Here is a 14,403-nt window from a genome sequence, read left to right as displayed (position 1 = left end):
ATCTACCATTCCCATACTGTTGTTTAGTCAACAGTCCGAAGACAGGTCTGAACCTCGGAAGTGATACCAAGAAGGCACCACTTATGAGGCAACTAGGCCAGAAGCTAATGGGGTAAGGTGGCCAGTTCTTTTCCCCTCCATTGAATACATTGCAGACTAGCTACATATTACACTAGTCAGACTTTAGATGCATATAAACAATTGTTTTTCCTCTGACAAATACCGTCAAGTGACATATACTGTCTGATAATTAGGCCCGTGACATCGGTATATTTGTATTAGTTTGAGGTGAACATACGACGTCGGACAGAATGAAGTCGGCATTTCAAGTACAGGCAGCGGAAGCGAATTTGACACACGCCTAAGCAAGCACGTTCCCCGTTTTTATACGATTATTGCGTATTATAAAATCAAGACAGTATTAGGCCTATTATTGTATATAAGGGTTAATATCGGAAAGATCTAAAATGTTGGTGAGGTTGAGAAATCATACTTAAATTGTCACAAATGTGGTAAAACATAAATCTGAAAAAATGTTTTTCTTTTCATATTTAGAGTTTTGCATTACAGTTTTAGAATGCCGAAAAGGTAAATGGCGTACAATTTTGCTTTCCCTATATTTAACTGTTACATTAATTTATTTATCACATCTATTCTGTACCTTACTTTTCTTGCATGTTGTTCGCCTGGTTTCGGTTCCTACTGCAATAAACAACAACAACATTCATTTTCAAAGTTTCAAATGAAAATAACCGCCGAGTGTCGAATATTAGGCCTATAACCTTGTATGCGGGAAAACTGCGTTCTACATAGACTGAAACCAAGGGAACATATGTAAAATATTTCACATCGTCCATTTCTATATGAAGTTGATAACAATCGCACTTGTCTGACAAAACTCTTGCAATTTTGTATAATGTATTGAAACCATCGTTTTTTTGCATTACTGTGTTCATTTCCGCACACACCTTTTTGTTTATATTATCATACGCCATATATCTTTTCGGCATTCTAAAACTGCAACCATATTTGTGGCAATTTAAGTGTGACTTCCAACAACTATTGTCAACCTCAACATTTTAGATCTTACGATTTTAAACCTTATATACAATGATTGTATTGTCTTGATTTTATAATACGCAATAATCGTATACGAAATACGGAACGTGCTTGCTTAGGCATGTGTCAAATTCGCTTCCGCTGTCTATACTTGAAATATGACTACATTCTTCCGGCGTCGTGTGTTCACCTTCAAACTAATACAAATATACCGACGTCACGGGCCTACTGATAATAGACATTCTCATATTATGTAACGCAAATTCACTTCACATGGCACATCTATGATTACTATGTGATCTCAGTAGTATCGGTTCATTGCTCTTGTGGGGAAAGCTTCAAGTCAATATAGTCGACAGATTATTATTTTTGTTTTTTTGTTGTTGTTTATCTGTTGTGTAAGTGAGTGGATTTATGAAATTTTTAGACGCTGAATTCAGAGAAAAATCTGTTTCTTTCTATCACGTCACTTTTTCTAAATACACAGCATTAACACAAAGAGTAGATCTAATAGGAAACAATTTAAAATTTAAACTTAACACTTAGAACCCCACAAAAGTTTTCTTGACAACATAAATAATTATTATAAACCAACAAAATCACATTTCAGCACGCACTAGACTACAGCGCTGATGTCGCTAGCCGAGTCGCCTCTACCAGGCAAAGCCAGTACACTTTTCGCATAACCTCTACCAAACAGCGACTCTTTTGAAAACTTCTTCCACCATATAATAATCCAAATACAGAGTTTGACAATCATAATTCTGATTTATTATTCACTGTCCCTGAAAAAATAAGAACATTAACAATGTAAAAATATTTTAAGAAATGCATATAAAATCTAAAATATCTCAAACCTCTTACGTGATAGAGCAATCCCGAAGGCCGTTTCGGATTCTACAACCAAGAATTTATATGAATTGATATATTACACACCAGATGTAAAATGGCTGTTAACTAATAACTATTGTTCTTAAGTGCATTCTACATTCATTGGAACTTTCTGACGAATATGGAATGGAAATTTCAGTCTCTAAGACTAAAGTAACCACTTTCGAAGGGAAAAATTAAATCATGTTCTTAGTGAAATCTACATTTATAACAAACCTCTAAAAAAAGTTCCATGTTTTAAATATCATATTAATTGAAGAGTGTGAACTCAAAACGTATTAAGTTCATTTTTATGGAAAGACTGGGCTAGTTATTTTATCCACTGGTCTACGGACTGAGCGAGTTTTCAAGTGGCATTCACAATAACAAACTTTTCGACAAGGGTTGGCGTTGTTTCGGAAGAAGACAAGCTTAAATTATAATGATATAGGTCTCATACATAATCATGTAATGTATAAATCATAAAAATGGCCAAATAGACTAAGCGAGTTTGGGATCACACACTTCAATTCATGGTTAAACTGAGTGGCAGGTCCTATTAGATGATCCGTCACTATTCCAGTCCGACACTTTGTTCGGGAATCGTTGCTTGTGATCTGACATGACTGTTTAAATGGATTTTCGTCACTCCAGACATGGCTATTACGGCTGTTGAAAACATCATAACGGGTGAAATAGGCCTAATCTCTTAATTGTACAAGGACATCATTTTATTTTTACTTCAATTTTTATTGCACCTGAGTTTTTGTATGTACAGCTGTCAAAAGAAAAAGTGGCCGCTCTCCTGAAACACAGTTCCCTTCGGGTATCTTCGCTACAATTCGGAGACAGGCGATGTTACATGTTGTTGGACCACGTTGCCTGATACCTACAGTTATAATTGAAGTATACTGTGTGTTATCGATAGCATAATGGTAGCGTTCAGGCCTCTTATTCATGAGGTCCTGCTTTCGACTACAACCTCGTGCTTTTTATGTCCTTTTTTGTTCTGTTTTTGAGAGAGACAAACTAGACATAATGGCTCCTTTCTCTTTTATGATTGTTTTAGTAATTAACAACAGGTTCATTAATATGTTATGCCATGACTTTATCATTATCATTATGATATTGTGGCTGGAAATGGAAAGAAAAAGATTTTATTCTCAATAAAATATCTTTCGTGGCTTAAACAAAACAAATTTACTGGCGTCGGCCTTAAAACATTCAAACAATTAAGCGTTCAAAAAACAAAACAAAAAGCCACAATTCAATATTTAGTCTATCTTCCTCTTATCTCGATCATCTTGCAGTCGGGTGGGCATGGAATTGACCAGTCTTTGCAAATAGCGACTGTTCTTAGACACGATATTCCGGGCATTCTGAACATACACACATAAATATTCTGTCCATGGGCAGATCTTTCATTGCAAACCCAGCAATCTCCAATCTTTCCTATTTTCTGCCTTCCTCTTAGTCTCCGCATATGATCCACATACCCTAATGTCGTCTATTATTCTTATCAACCAAAGACCCAACCAATTCCTTTTTCTCTTTCTAATCAGTTTCAGCATCATCCTTTCTTCACTCACTTTTTCAAACACAATTTTATTTCTTTTCTGTCTGTCCACTTCACACGCACCGTTCTTCTCCACATCCACATTTCAAATGCTTCAATTCGTTTCTCTTCATTTCGTCGTAATATCCATGTTCTTTCCCCATACAATGCCACACTCCACACAAAGCACTTCACTAGTCTCTTCCTTAGTTCTTTTTCCAGAGGTCCGCAGAATATCCTTCTTCTTCTATTAAAAGCTTCCTTTGTTCATGTTTGCAGTTTTCTTGGGAAGGATAGGCCTAAATGCGGTAACATCCCGTTGCTTTCCGCACACCACTATCTCTTTCGCATCTTATTAAATTCCAGGGGGCCCAAGCGTGGAGATGAGGAGAGTGGATTTGACTAATTGGGCCTCCGGACTTCACCGAAAGTCACGGTAAGGGTTAAATATTAATTCTATCAGGTTGTTTGACCCGGTCAGAGACCGGGAAATCTGAATTAGCCTTTGCCCCCCGCATCCTGGACTAGCTTCTACGAATCATCAGAAGACCTTAGAGTGTGATTGGGCCAATTTTTCCGAAAATGTTTCCACACTTTTGCTCTCGTAGCTCAGCGGACGAACGTCGGAATTTAGATGTCAACGTCTCAGGTTCAATTCCTCGTTACTCCTTTTCATTTTTTTGTAGTTCAAGATAGTATAATGTAATAATACAAAAAGAAAAACTAATACCAGTATTATGCAACTGTATTTTTCCTAACCTAATATTAAATTTATGTTATTTATATCGCTAAAGAACGATTACAATATAAATAACTTGAATATTATTTATACAGTATCACTAAAGAACGATAACAGAATATAAATGATAAATATCGGTTTCTTTAATTAATATATTGCGAAAGAACAATAACAATATAAATAACTTGAATATTGTTTTATAATGCTAATGAAGGAAAACAGAATATAAATGATAACTTGAATATTATTTATATCGCTAAAGAACGATAACAATATAAAAATCGTGAATATTATTCATATCGGAATTTCACAGATTTATTACAGATGTATTTAAGAAATTGTAGAAGAATAGTAATTAGTAACAGTGTCCTATTTATTCTTTTTGGAGCCAAATTTGTAACTTTTAAAAGTGTGGTTACTATGTTGAAGTGTATGTGTTGTAACGGATGCTTGATTTGTTATGTATGTGAGTCAGTTATGGGATGCTTGATGTCGCAATGTCGTAATTATAGTTTGATTGTGTTTGTGTGACTATTGTGTATTAATTCATGATGTATGGTACAGAAAGCTGCATATTTGTGTTATAGAAGTGTTACGTACTGTATGTGTGTTGTTAATGTTTTTGTATGTTACAAATTGATACCTGATATTTGTTTTTCAATCGCAATGCCTAATTTACGGATTGTTTATGTTTTGTTTACATCGCGTAAGCTAATTTAATTTTCTTTTCCATTTCTCTTTATGCTTATCTTTTTTGTGTATAAAACTATAGCCCTAACATACATATGTAAAATAAGGCTAACCCTCATTGGAGATACAATAATAATTATTATTATCCATATCGTTATAAAACGATAACAGAATACAAATGATGACTTCAATTGTATTCATATCTCTAAAGAACGATAACAAAATATAAATAACGTGATATCCATAAAGAACGATAACTGGATATAAATGATAATTTGAATATCATTTACATCGCTAAAGAACGATTAAAAAATAAAATGAAAACTTGAAGAAGGCCCGAACCCACGACCTTTGAATCATTAAAGAAGCACTCTACCGTTGGTCTACGAGGCGCAGATATGGAACACTTTCATAGTTCCGGAACTGCTTGTACAAGTACATGCATCGTGTAACATTGCCGCGACCCGAAGTGGACTTTGAAAATATTCGCTGTTCACGAGTGCGGCCACTTTTTTTTCTGACAGCTGTACTTCGCTCCCATCCCTTCTACTAATGAAGTTCCAACTGTCCTCCACAAAGAACCAAGGTCGCATATAGTACTGAGTTGCTGAGTACAGTACGTTTCAGAAATATGTTCGCATTTTCCAGTGACGAAAGAGTTTTCAACATTGAATCATATTTTCGCACAGGTACTGTCGTCCGTTTGCATACGTCGCATCCTGATTTCCCCCACTTACTTTTCCTCGCCCCTCTGTAAAGCTAGTGACTGGGCTGTCTTGGCTCTTTTCCGAAAACATTAATTTCTGTTGTAATATTATACAACTGTTTAAAATAACTTAAATAAAAGGGCCTCGTTAAGTAATTACTGTCACGTGATTTCCCCTCTTTCTACGATCCTGCGACATAACCACTTAGACGGACAGTAGATAGCATGTCTGAGTAATTTTATCTTTTCGGATCGGGCAGAAGTGAAGATTGAATTTACAGTACGTAAGGTACTCTTTTATAGACTAGGTACAGAATTAGTTCAGCATGAGTTACTAGTACGAAGGACGAAACTGGTAATTGGAATTAGATGCAATAGTCTATAGTGCGATAATATGCACAATAAAACTGAAGCCTATATCGAAATGAACGGCCACCCTTTTCAAAAATGTGTTTAAATATTCATGTTATGATTATTTTTCAACTTAATTTCTTTCTGTATATTGTACGCTAATATGCTGTAGACAGTATAATATACACTGCATAATGAATACGTTCGCATAGGTAACTCAGTTCGTGAGTAAAAACACTTATTCTTAATACAGTACTGTATTTTGATTAAACAAAAACCTAATGAAAATTGTCGAACTCAAAATCGCGATATTTCCTAGTTTACGTAAATGGATGAACTACTTTTCTTCCCTCCTATACCTAGTAGAGTGATTTGTTTGTGTTTTACGCCATTATCATCGAACTACAGTCGTGGAAGGGGGTAGAAAACTGTGTTTCCGATTCTCTAAAGGTATAGCCAGGTTAATATTAAAAATGTTAGTAAAAATAAAATGATGTCCCTGTAGAAACTGTATCAAGTTCGGTAAAATAACACAGCGCTGGACAAACCTTGACAGAGCTGAAATTTGGGTGTGAAATCATTTGGCCCCTTGCTTGCACCCGGAGTAGATGATAGGGCTATGCAGTGCCCGCCACACAGTACCCCTCGAAGCATACATTTCATGGACGAGTTAACCCCTTTATATTGTTCACATAATCTGCGACGATTGTGTTATCTTTTTGCTAGCTAGCACCACCAACGTCGTTTCAGTAGACAGTTGCTTGTTATGAAAGTCAAATCAGCTAACAAAAAATCTTTTCTCAAACGCATTTCTCGTCCAAGATCTCGTAGTGCCTGAAATAAGCATTTCCGACCAATGGTTTTCTATCTCAAAATACTCAGTTTAGAATCGTCTATTATCTTTATTATTTTGGTCCAAGAAGTTTCAGACGTCCTGTATAAAGATGCTCGGAATTGGTTGTAAAAGCAAAGAATTCAGCCTAAATCTACATAAAATAGAGAGTTTAGTAATTAATATAAATTCAAAAGAGAGGAGACAAAAAATAAGAAGAGATTTAATAACGAAATGTTTCGTTTAATCTGTTTTGTTTCAGGGACGTTAAAGATGTTATAACAAGTTTTAAGGAGAAAAGCAATGGATGTAGAAATTATGACAGGAAAATAATGTATAGGCCTAATTATTAGATTGATGTATACGTTCGTAGCGTTTTTATTCGTCATCACAACAATGTGTTATTAGAGATTGTTTATCGTTTGAGATTTATAATATTTTGTTATTTGTAGTGTTATGCTTATAAATACGCCTTGTATTTTGCGGATTTGACAAAAGTTTGTGCTATTTGTGGACTAAAGATGAACACATACGACATAATTCTTCTGTTTGAGTTTAATAGAGAAGCAAAGGCAGCGGAGGCGGATCGAAATATTTGTACCGTATACGGAGAAAGCATTGCAAGAAAATGGCTCTGTCCTTTCAACACACAACATCGTAAAAAGTTAGTGTCCGTCCGCTGAACATGACGTTATGTGTCTGATGGATAAAGTAGGAGTCTATACGACTAATTGCTTTCCAGAAATGTAACCATAACTGCTGACATTTATTTCTATTAGCTCAGACGCCTTGCTGCCGTAATTGAAGAAAAATGATCTGAAAGATTATATCAATTTGCTACTGCAACACGATAATGCACGACCAAACTCAGCTAACATTACGAAAGCAGCTATCCAGGAGTTTGATTCGGAGGTTATTCCAGATCCCCTATATTCTCTCGATCTTGCGCCCTCAGATTTTCACCTTTTCCAATCTGTATCATATAATTTTCAAGAGAACTTCTTTGAAGATGATTTTCAAACTTGGCTTGACGACTTTTATGACTCAAAACCAGCAGATTTCTTCAGAAGTTGAATCGACATACTACACCAGAGAGTCTTGGATAATGTAGAAGAATACATTACTGATTAATTTTTGTTCTCTATTAATCTCTAATAAAAACTTCTGCCACAGCGAAAAAACGCTACGAATTTTAGCATCAACCCACTACGTTGTATTATATTTGCGGATGGTATTTAAATATTATCAGAGTCTGAAAAATATGTAACAAGAATTTTAGAGAACAAAAATACAAGAACCATAATCATAGTGCCGGTATGAGATGTTCTCTATATATAAAACTTTCATAAAAATGTTTCTTGTTATTTTGCAGTACTGCTGTTTTGGGGAATTAGGCTATAGGTACCTCCGATGTTGCAGGGTGCACCTAAATCAATCGTGACAGCGATGAATACATTACGAGGTACAAAATATATCACAACAGAACACGAAAACGATATATTATGCACACTGACATAGACATAAGACTCCTTCTTGTGCATCTTTTCAGTAAGAATAGATGTCAGAGAAAAATGACGGATGACGAATAACAACAACAAAGAACATTATGAACGAAGCATAGATAATTTTCACCTCGTCCCATTTAGAATACATGTTGTTGGAATAACAAATGTTGTGATGTCACTTGAGTGAAATAACGTTCTTCATTCGCGTTATTTTTTGTAATGTGTTTCTATTTTATTGAATTTTAATCGGAAAACGTAAAATTTTCTTTTGTTTTGTTACAAATGTGTACTGTATATGCATTTATATAGAGTTAGTTAAAAGTCCCGCACCACCTAACTTTTGAAGCATTTGGTTCAGTGACATGAAACAGTGTGGGCATAGCCGTATATTAAGAACTCAATAATGATATTACTGAGTTTTTCTCGACTTCTGGTTTAACCGGAAGTAACCCCAAAACTCTTATTAAATGGAATACCCAATATACTCGTATTTTTATATTTTCGAATAATGCTCATTAAGAGTTTTTCAAAAAGTACCCACACTAGATACTTCTGCACAAATCTATTCTTGCTAAATCAAGGAAACAGAAAAGTGTAGGTATAACCAAAAATACGAATAAAATGCTTCTTCTGTTTCCTGTGATTTTACTGTCCTTTATTTTTTATATCCATGGAATCTATGTTTATTTATACAGAAACATCTTATTTAAGGGATTGAATCTAACATCTAGTGCGTTAAATAATTCTCTCTGATGTTGAGGGAACGGGAAAGAATTCTAATTTTAATTTATGGTTGGCGACCTGATCTTGGTAAGTTCTTTACGGTTCCAACTTCAATCAATTTCCTTGCTATCCTTCTCACTGTTGTATGTGGAATTGGATTGCGATCCGGAAGCAAATCATTAAATAAATTCTCCTCCTCTCGATGATATCGTTGCCTGTCTCCATAGCCAACCTTAATTAAAATTAGAATAAAATTCTTTCCCTTTCGCTAAACATCAGATTAAATTATTTACCGCACTAGATGTCAGATTCAATCCCTTAAATAAGATGTTTCTGTATCAATAAACATGATTCCGTCGATATAAACAAAGGACAGTCAAATCACAATAAACAGAAGAAGCGTTTTACTCGTATTCCATGGATATAAACAAAGGACAGCGAAATCACAGTAAACAAAAGAAGCGTTTTACTCGTATTCCATAGATATGAACAAAGGACAGTCAAATCACAGTAAAAAGAAGAAGAGTTTAACTCGTATTCCATGGATTTAAAGAAAGTACAGTCAAATCACGGTAAAAAGAAGAAGCGTTTTACTCGTATTCCATAGATATAAACAAAGGACAGTCAAATCACACTACATACAAGAAGCGTTTTACTCGTATTCCATGGATATAAACAAAGGTCAGTCAAATCACAATAAACAGAAGAAGCGTTTTACTCGTATTCCATGGATATAAACAAAGGACAGTCAAATCACAGTACATAGAAGAAGCGTTTTACTCGTATTCCATGGATATAAACAGAGGACAGTCAAATCACAGTAAACAGAAGAAGCGTTTTACTCGTATACCGTGGATATAAACAGAGGACAGTCAAATCACAGTAAATAGAAGCAGCGTTTTACTCGTATTCCATGGATATAAACAAAGGACATTCAAATCACAGTACATAGAAGAAGCGTTTTACTCGTATTACATGGATATAAACAAAGGACAGTCAAATCACAGTACATAGAAGAAGCGTTTTACTCGTATTCCATGGATATAAACAAAGGACAGTCAAATCACAGTACATAGAAGAAGCGTTTTACTCGTATTCCATGGATATAAACAGAGGACAGTCAAATCACAGTAAACAGAAGAAGCGTTTTACTCGTATACGGTGGATATAAACAGAGGACAGTCAAATCACAATAAATAGAAGCAGCGTTTTACTCGTATTCCATGGATATAAACAAAGGACATTCAAATCACAGTACATAGAAGAAGCGTTTTACTCGTATTACATGGATATAAACAAAGGACAGTCAAATCACAGTAAACAGAAGAAGCGTTTTACTCGTATTCCATGGATATAAACAAAGGACATTCAAATCACAGTACATAGAAGAAGCATTTTACTCGTATTACATGGATATAAACAAAGGACAGTCAAATCACAGTAAACAGAAGAAGCGTTTTACTCGTATTCCATGGATATAAACAGAGGACTGTCAAATCACAGTACATAGAAGAAGCGTTTTACTCGTATTCCGTGGATATTAACAAAGGACAGTCAAATCACAGTAAACAGAAGAAGCGTTTGCTCGTATTATTCGTTAGACCTATACTTTTCTCTTTTCTTGAATAGCAATAATAAATTTGTACATACATATCTAGTATAGGTACTTTTTGAAAAGCTCTTAATGAGCATTATTCGAAAATATAAAAATATATTGAGTATTCCATTTAAAATAAGAGAGTTGGAGTTACTATCGGTTAAACCGGAAGTGGAGAAAACTCGGTAATACCACAGTCTAGTATATACAGTCACGAAGCTCAATGCGTAGGGAATATGCATCCATAGATAGTTGCTAACCACTAGGATCGCTACTATCGCCTCATCACAGACAATGCGAAATAGTACCGACACAGTCTATTGTTCCTAGTACTCTCAACAACTCAAGCTTCGTGAATGTATGTACTAGACTGTGGTTATACCACTATTGAGTTCTTAATATACGGCTATCCCAATACACCAACATGTCATTGAACCACATGCTTCAAAAGTAATTTAGGTGGTACGGGACTTTTAACTAAATCTGTACAATGAACTTATACATTTACATTTTACCATCTGTCTGTCTGTTCGTCCGTCCGTCCGTCTGTCCGTCCGTCTGTCCGTCCGTCTGTCCGTCCGTCCGTCTCTCTGCCTGCCTCTCTGTCTGCCTGACTAGCTATCTAGCTATCTATTTCTCTACCTACTAGTACCTATATACGTATTTGTTTAGCTACGTGTCATTTATTTATTTGTTTATGTAATTATTTATTTGTTTATTTATGTAATTATTTATTTATTTATCTATTTATTTATTTATCTATTTATTTAACTGTTTATTTATTTGTCTATTTATTTATTTATTTCATTTATTCATACATTCATTCATAGCAGATGAGTACACTTTAGCTGAAGTTTAAATTGTCAATGCATTATGGATTTATGGTCCGATCACTCTTTCCACTGACGTAGTTTAATTGGATCTTTATTATTCGTGGGTAGCGCTTCCATAAATTTGAAGAGAAATTGTTAGACTAGTAGAAAACTAGAAATTGATAAGAATATTAGAGCAATGGTTGAACATCTACCAGAACTTTCTTACAATTGCAAACCGAACTTCGGAAGAATATCTACAATATTTGTTCTCTGTATTCGAAACTTCGAGAAATATGATAAATACTGTGTAAAGCTATTTATCTCGGGCATAGTCTGACTACCTATCTAGCTATTTCTCTACCTACTAGTACCTATATACATACTTGTTTAGCTATGTGTCTCTTGTGTCATTTATTTATTTATTTATTTATTTATTTATTTATTTATTTATTTATTTATTTATTTATTTATATGTGTAATTATTTATTTATTCGTTTATTTATTTATTTATTTATATGTGTAATTATTTATTTATTCGTTTATTTATTTATTTATATGTGTAATTATTTATTTATTCGTTTATTTATTTATTTATTTATATGTGTAATTATTTGTTTATTAGTTTATTTATTTATTTATTTATTTATTTATTTATTTATTTATTTATTTATTTATTTATTTATTTATTTATTTATTTATTTATTTATTTATTTATTTATTTATTTATTTCATTAATTCATTCATTCATAGTAGAAGAGTACACTTTAGCTGAAGTTTAAATTGTCAATGCATTATGGATTTATGGTCCGATCACTTCTTCCACTGATGTAGTTTCAATGGATCTTTATTATTCGTGGGTAGCGCTTCCATAAATTCGAAGAGAAATTGTTAGACTAATAGAGAACTAGAAATTGATAAGAATATAAGAGCAATGGTTGAGCATCTACCAGTACTTCCTTACAATTGCAAACCGAACTTCGGGAGAATATCTACAATATTAGTTCTCTGTATTCGAAACTTCGAGAAATACTGTATGATAAATACTATGTAAAGCTATTTATCTCGGGCATAATAACTTTCTCCTTTCAGAACATACCTAGAGGTAATAGGTACTGTTCATTTCATCAAATGCAAACTCTATCTCTGACGAAGCTGTGTGTCTGGCTATATAAACGTGAAGTCCAAGTAGCTAGAATGTTAAACAGAGAGATAATTTAGTGGTCAGAAAACAACTAGATGATTTGTATAGGCGGTAAAGTATTGTACGAGCTAAAAAGGAAATAAATAATATTCAGATGTTTTATATTCTAACTTATCTAAGTAACTAATTTTAATATTTTGTTACGTTGCATTTATATGTTTCTTAAAACGTATAGAAAGTTATAATAGGAAAATATTATGTCAAAATATAAAACAATTCTACGCTGTATCACTAATACACGGGCACGTGGAATAATTCATCAAGTTTCGGGAATTAAACTATAGTTGTGTTCATTTGAATGTTTTACTTTTGTTTCAATTTACAAATGGAGTGTATGGAACTATGACAAGAGACACAGACAATTAACGAAGGGCATGCAATATATTTTCTCTTCATATGAAGCGACTTTCCGAATTGAGTCCCAGCTCACAGCTGATTGTTCATTATGACTCACTCAAAGTGTATTGTTTGTGTCTATTCTCGCTTTAATATTGCAGAACTTGCGATTATGAAATCAAACGAGTGGTCGTACATGTGCAACTGTTCTGGATGCCGAGATATGTTTAGTATTTATTTATTTATCCTCGTAGAAATAAGGTCGTCAGGCCTTCCCTGCTCCTCTACTAGCTGATTACAACTACAATATGAAGAATAAAATTACAGTTAATATTAAATTTACAATTACAATAACAATAAAAATCAAAGTACGAAAAGTTTACCTGACAATTTATCTTAGAAGTCAAGAACAAAAAATATATTTTATATATATATATATATATATATATATATATATATATATATATATAATGTATTTACTGAATTACGAATTAAACCTACAGACGTGTGCAAATTATTAGACTCAGCAGCACATTTTTTACATTTTCATAATTATCATGAATTACTAGCCACAAAATAATTCTGTAGGCTTCTATGCGACTGGATCAGTACAAAAAAAGTTCTAAAAACCTGAATTTTTCCACAAATGAGGGACTGGTTCCCTGATGGTGAATGTGTCTTCATGCAGGATACAGCACTCTGCCACAAAGCCAGATCAGTAACTAATTTTCTGGCTGAAAATAATGTAGACGTCCTTCCCTGGCCAGGTAACAGCCCAGACCCAAATTCAATTGAACATCTTTGGTATATGGTAAAGAGAAAACAAAAAAAAGACGATTACCACCAAGGTGGACCTCATAGAAGCACTTATCCAAACATGGCAAAGGGATGCAGACATCAAGAAACAATGTGAAAATCTCATGAACAGCATGCCAAAGCTTATAAAATTGATGATAAAGAACAAAGGGTTTCATACCAAATATTAATTGTTGCAAACAGTGTGTAATAAATGAGTTTTGTACAATAAATGTTACTTGAATAATATATACGAGTATTATCGTTTGAGTCTAATAATTTGCACACGCCTGTAGAATAACAAAATTGTATAGTGATGAAATTATCGGATATTGAAATACTTTGAGATAGATTAAGAGAACTGTTTACAAGAAACCATGTCTGAACGAGTCTCAATTACTGACCAAGTGCCTAGTAAATTTGCGTTTGAATTCAATTTAATTCGACAGTTCCTGATGCTAACAGGTAGCGAATTCCAGAATCTTGGCAGGGTTATTGTGAAATAGAATGAGCAAGAGGGGGTGCGATGGGATAGTACTGTTAGTATTGATTCATGGCAAGAGCGTGTGTTCAGATTGTGGTGGGAAGAAAGGTAAGTGAAGGGAGACGACAGGTACGAAGGAATAGAA

This window comes from Periplaneta americana, unplaced genomic scaffold (genome assembly GCF_040183065.1).
Source record: "Periplaneta americana isolate PAMFEO1 unplaced genomic scaffold, P.americana_PAMFEO1_priV1 scaffold_18, whole genome shotgun sequence".
Classification (NCBI taxonomy): domain Eukaryota; kingdom Metazoa; phylum Arthropoda; class Insecta; order Blattodea; family Blattidae; genus Periplaneta; species Periplaneta americana.
Note: the sequence above shows the minus strand (reverse complement) of the source record.